The following is a 6,699-nucleotide window of genomic DNA, read 5'->3' as shown; positions in this document are numbered from 1 at the left end:
GAAAAGATCATGAAAAGACTGGAAAATTGGTCTTTCCGTACTCTGAATCTTGCTGCAAGGGTCGTTTTGCTTAAATCAACCATTCAGGCGATTCCGATATATCCTTTATCAGTAATGGCAGCACCAAAAGGGATATGCAATAAGCTGATAGAGATATACAGAAAATTCCTATGGGGAGGACCTAAGCAACAAAAGAAATGGGCACTCTGCTCATGGGATAGCCTAACCAAACCAAAAGAAAAAGGTGGACTAGGTCTAAGGGACCCATCGGTCCTAAATCAAGTTCTAGCAGCCAAATTAAGATGGAGATGGATGCAAGGAGGGAAGGACCTATGGAAAGAAATATGGACAGCAAAATATAATATGCCATCAACTCCTGAAGAAATATTAAGGAAACAAGAAACACCACGAGGATCAGATATATGGAACCTGACTAATCAAAGCAGAGAATTAGTTGATGGACATATTTTTTGGGAAATCAGAGGGGGTCAGAATGCGAGATTTTGGGAGGAAGCGTGGCAACAAAGGGAGAAAATGTTGAATCTACAAGGAATGCAGGACATCTACAGAACAGGTATGGACAGAGAACTCATTAGGGTCAAAGATTATTGGATAGAAGGAAGAGGAAATGAAGAATGGAGGGAATGGAAATCAATGGAAGACTGGAACAGGAATGCAACGGAGGAACAAAAAACAATGTTCAGTAAGGAATTAGACTCCAGGAAAATAAAAAATAGAGGAGGCAATGATATTCTACGATGGGGTAAAGAAACCAAAGGAACTTTCACTATTAGGGAAGCATATAATGTAAAAATCCAGCAAGAGCAGGGGGAAGATGAGCAGAAATGGAGGAAGCTGTGGAAAAATAAATGGTGGCCAAAGATAAAGATGTTCGTATGGCTGGTAGGGAGAAAACGCATTCTAACCTGGGATCGAATCCAAAAAAGAGGATTCTCAGGCCCATCAAGATGTTGCCTCTGTTACCAAGACGAAGAAGACCAGGAACACCTTCTCAATGGATGCAGAATGGCCCAGTTCCAATGGGATAAGACTAAAGATTTATTTTCGACAACTGAACGAAATCCACAGGATATCATACAAACTCTATGTAACTGGGGAGAAGGAAAGTTTAAAAGCTCGGTGGTAAGAAGAGCCTGGAACATGGTGGCAGGTTTCAATGTGTGGAATATTTGGAAAGAGAGAAATGGACGAATCTTCCAGGGGAAAATATCAAATCCGGAAGAAGTTTGGCAAAGGACCCTAAGACAAATCAGAGAATCAATCCTCGCAGAAAGTTGGACAGAGGAAGATTGGAAGACCTCTGAGGAAGAAGCAGAAATCCTAAAAAGGTTGAACCTGGAACAAGGGATGGTCTTTCAACAAAAAGCAAAGCAACACCAACCTATCACGGGCCAAAGTCTTGCAGTCTTTCGTAAGCCACAAGAAGGGTTTATCAAGCTTAAATTTGATGGAGCAGCTGAATCCAGGTCCAGCAGGATATGGAGGAATCTTTAGAAACAGACAAGGAGAGGTAGAATGGATCTATGCAGAACATGGAGGAACAATGAGTAATAACGAAGCGGAATTTATGGCAGCTTACCAGGGCCTCAAAATTGCTACAAGAAATGGATATAGGAAGATAGAGATCGAAGGCGATTCAGCCCTGGTCATAACCACCATTAGAAAATTAATACAAGGGAAACAATGGGAGCAGGTTGTCAAAAGCTGGAGAACAGCGAGTATAGTCCAAGAAATTGAGGAAACATTGAAAGGTATTGAATACAAAATCACCTCGCATGTCAGGAGAGAAGGAAATAAGCCTGCGGATTGCTTGGCCAATTGGGGAAGTAAGGAATTATTGGGGAAAGTGGATGACAGCTGGACAAATCAAACAGCGATGACAAGATGGGACAGCTTAAAACAACTCATAGACAACGATAACCATGAAACAACATAATGGTAATCAAAAAACCGTGAAGATCTGGAGCGGGAAGATAAGGCAGGTTTATTCGGCAGCGAAGACAGGACAGAAGGACGGCGGCCTCACCTCCCTGACATTAGCATTTAATGATAATTCAGAGCAGCAGGTACGCAGTCCAAAACAAAAAACGGAAAACACCGAAGAGAGCATCATTCAAGTTGCAAGGGAGAAAGGAAGTGGAGGGCAAACTCATCATAAACGAAAAGGTGGCGAGAATTCTATAAGGCAGAACAAGAGAAGGATGACAGACAGCAAGAAGTTGAAGAAGGTGGCGAGGAAAGGTGAGACCTGGCAGAGGAACCAAAATCAACGCCTCAAACGAACCAAAATGGCAGCGAGTTGGGATAAAGGAGTCCAGGCAGAGCGGGAGGCATTCGGAGACAGGCAATTCGAACGGAGCAGAGTAAAAATTGAAATTGAAAGCTCAGACGAAATGGAGAATAACCAGGACGAAGGTTTTCGGAGTAAGACTTTTGAAACAGGTCAGAGCAGCAAAGGGACTAAGCGAGGCAGAAAGGATGGAAGAAGGAAAGCTCGCGAACAGAGAGGCAGAGGTAGACCCCGGCAAGCTAACATCAGCGAGGAGGGGAATCAGCCTCAGGGAAGGCAAAAAAGGGGGAAGAAATCTATCCGCAGGGCAGTGCATGAAGCAGAACAGGCATACAATCTAGAGACAAATGAGGACATACAGAAAATCATTGATGTTATGGAAGACAGAGTCCTGGAGGAACCGTCTGACCCGGAGATGGAAGAATGGACAACCCAGCTGCCTGACCCAGGCAACACTAGAGGCAGATTAACTCTTTATCGTCGAGCTCTTCACACATACTGGGTACTGAAGCATCTCTTGGCCAAGGCCATGGAGCAAGTAGCGGCAGAGATGGTGGAAATGGCTCAGGAAGCGTCGGCAGCGAAGAAGGAGGTGGTGAACGTTGAAGGGATGCTGCGTCAATAGAATGAACAAATTAAGGAGATTCAGGAGATGCTGAAGGAGCTGGTGAAGACCAAAGACAGCAATGAAACCAAAAGGGGAAACGCGGAGAATTAAGAGGCTTGTTAACTGTTTTTTTTCGAATTTAGATGCTAATGCTCTATTTTTGGAAATTAGTTTGCATGTCACAACAGTAGTAGTAAAGATAGGTCTTTTAGCAGATCTTTGAAAGAACAGTTTTTGGAAACATTTGGAGTGAAAAGGTTTAATGTCCTGCAAGTTTTTAATGACAGTATGTAGAATGAAAAACAGTATTGAACGTTTGATGAAGAGGAACCAACAGATCTGGTTTTCCATTTGGGCGGATTGAGGTTCCTTAGTTTGTATTTTTAAATTTGATGTAGATAATAGAAATGCAGTAGTTTACAAAAAAAAAAAAAAACATGGATAGATAGTGGTCATGAACTAGAACTAGCAGTGTAATAGAAAAACGATCAGATTGTTAATCAAACTAAAATAATGGGTTAATCTAAGAAAGTTATTTTCATCGAAGACTATGTTTAATGCCAAACACTAATAAACATAATCATATGGTTGTAGATAAACATGGTTGTAGATAAATGAAGTGAGTTTTTCTAGAATGTGTTAAGTAACATCTCATTTTCTTTTCATTATTGACTTCAGAGATTGGAGAGTTGTAGTGGGTATATCTAAAATAATGGGTTAATCTAAGAAAGTTATTTTTCATCGAAGACTATGTTTAATGCCAAACACTAATAAACATAATCTTATGGTTGTAGATAAACACGGTTGTAGATAAACACGGTTGTAGATAAATGAAGTGAGTTTTTCTAGAATGTGTTAAGTAAGATTTCATTTTCTTTTCATTATTGACTTCAGAAATTGGAGAGTTGTAGTAGGTGTATCTTTGCATCTTTAAAGACAATCACTAATTATATTTTATAAAATGTCTTTAAGTGTGAAATTTATTTTTATAAGTATCTGATTCCAAGCATCATAAGCCATTCTATGCAATGGAATGCATTAGCTTATGTGTAAATTTGAGGCTTATTGGATACATAATTCCAAAGTGAGATATTTTATTGTCCAACGTGTTTTGGAAATCTTGATTTGTAGCTTCAACTCGTAATCACTAAAAGAATGACCCAAGATATCCTCTATATATCACTAATAATGACCATTACAATTGGGAAGTAGGGCGTGTATATTTAATATCAAAGAGGCCTTCTTGTAAAATCAAGAGAGGGTTTACTTTTACCAAATTGAAAGAGTGAGCACATGTAGTATGAATTTATGAGCAACTTACTTTAAGAATAAGGTAATGTAATTGAAAAATAACATGGATAGTTGTTAAATAAGATTTCATTTTTGTTGTAGTGAGTGTATGTTTGTACCTTTAAAAAACAATTGCTAATTATATAAAAATATAATTGCATTTATATTATTATTATATAAATGTAAATAATAATTTGTCATAACTTTCGTGTGATAATTTGCCAAAACCCATTACCTAATGTTCTCAAATATACTGGTCAATGAAAATTAAAAGCAAAAATCATCACCTAATATTCTCAAATATGCTTTCAATGAGAGTTGAACTCATGACCTCCCGCTTACTAAACGGGTGCTCTAACCAACTGAGCTATGAAAACAATTGTTGCAGCAAATTTCATGTTTCCAGTATCTAAATGATAGATTTAATCAATTTAAGAAACGTACAATGTCAAAATCCAAACTATACATAAACAATTTGGATGTGAAAAAAAAATATGTTAGAAGGTGGATGGCATCGTTCGAGGGCAACGGCGCCTGTAATTGAATGTACAGAGCGTCTATTTCTTTACTGAGAAGTCGCAGATTCGATCCCTACCCAGCGCGTCTCGATTATAGATGCGGTTTAAATAGTGTACCCCACTGTCTTTCCTTTACGCCAATTTATTTGAGTCCGGTTACTCAATACATAGTACGCTGCCAGTGAGTGATAGTTGATATTAGTTTTTGGAATTAATCACACTGCTAGGATTTGGTCCAAGTTTCGAACCAGTTAATATGGTTCATTCTCAGCGTCGATTTAACAATTAAACATACACCCAATTTCTTTTTCTAAGTACTAAAAATTCTTACATGTAAGTTAATATCTGCAAAATTAAATTAAGAAACTGCTATAAAATTTTGACATCTCACAAAACTCATAGAACTTAAATTGTGTTTTAAATTTCTTTGCAAATTGTTTTCCTAAAAATATTATGAAATTTAATATAAATATATTATTATGGAAGCACAAGTTATATATATATGTATATATATTTTATTTTAATTTTACTTTTTTTAATAAATTTATCATGATTTTTAATAATATTATTTATATTTATATAAATTTCACAATTTTATATATGAAAATGTTTTTATCTTAAATTTTATTAAAACTATGGTAACGAAATAATTATATATATATATATAATTTAAATTTAATAATTATGAATATGAATTATTATTATTGCCTTTGACTGAGTATTAGTTTGTCTTTGACAAAAAATTTATGACGCTTATCCATAATTTAACATTAGGAATTCATTTTTTAATATTATTGAAATTTATTAATTTGTAAGGTGATTGGTTTAGGTCTTATTATGAGTTGTTTAGTAACTTCCATTTCTATTAGTTACTAATTTTTTGTTTTTAGTTTTATTTACTTTTTATTTAACTTTTCTATTTTTTATTTTTATTTTTCTATTATTTCTATTTTCATGAATTATATTTTTTCACAATATTTTCAATTTAAGGTGACTTATTATATTAAAAACACATTTTAATAATTTAATTATAAACAATTATATATATTAATAAAAATAAAACACACATATATGTATTTTAATATAAACAATATTAGTTAATCATATTTCTTATTTTTTGGTGATAACATCTAACAATACAATATTTTATTAGCTGTTTTATTTTTGTGATAAATGTTTGTCTTTGTTATTTTTTTGTCTCATTAAACTATATTTAAGTTAAGTCGGAGGTACTACTAGCTACTATGTAACCCTTGTTTTAATATATATGTTAAAATGAATAAAGCAAATATATATAAATAGTATATTGATATATAAAAATATATATATATTTTAAAATGTATGTTTATCAATTAAATTTATTTTGTTTTTATATGTTTATTAATTATATATTTTGAAATTTAATGATTGCAAATATGAATTCTTATTATTATTTAAATTTATTTTAATGCCATATGCATATTATTAATTTTTTTTATAAAATATGATTTCTAATTTTCTTAATAAAAATAAAATAACAATATAACAAAATCAATTGAATTTATTTATTATTTTTATTATCTTTGACTTTATAATATTATGTTAATTGAGTTGATATTAGATCTGAGACTTTTGTGATCTATATTGTAGATAAATGTCTTTCGGATTAATCACATTATTAGGATTTGGTCATGTTTCGAACCAACTAATGTGGTTCATCCTCAGGACAAGGTGTAAAAATCAAACAATCTTAAGGAATAAATAGCAGGGATGCATCATAGCCCAGGGTTAATCATTGAAAAAACTAGCCGTTGGAGATTAGTTAAATAGGTAAATGGAAAATCTAAAAAGTTTGAATGGAGTTATTTGGTAAACTAGTTTTAGTTAAAAAAATATTAAATATTTTAATATTTTAATTATTCTAAATATAGTTGTAAATTAGTTGTTCTCATAAATAATAGTAATAAGTTCTTAATAAAAGAGGAAAGGAGAAT

At 33.7% G+C, this 6,699-nt stretch overlaps 1 non-coding gene across 1 annotated transcript; it reads right to left on the bottom strand.

Moving 5' to 3' along the window:
* Positions 1-4,511: 4,511 nt before the first annotated feature.
* Positions 4,512-4,585, bottom strand: TRNAT-AGU (transfer RNA threonine (anticodon AGU)). Its single transcript has one exon. It is a non-coding gene; the product is annotated as a tRNA-Thr (tRNA).
* Positions 4,586-6,699: the final 2,114 nt, after the last annotated feature.

The sequence above is a fragment of the Pinus tabuliformis genome, chromosome 6 (genome assembly GCF_031772625.1).
Source record: "Pinus tabuliformis cultivar Carrire ecotype Pingquan chromosome 6, CPIR1, whole genome shotgun sequence".
Taxonomy (NCBI): domain Eukaryota; kingdom Viridiplantae; phylum Streptophyta; class Pinopsida; order Pinales; family Pinaceae; genus Pinus; species Pinus tabuliformis.
This window is presented reverse-complemented; position numbering and strand designations above follow the sequence as displayed.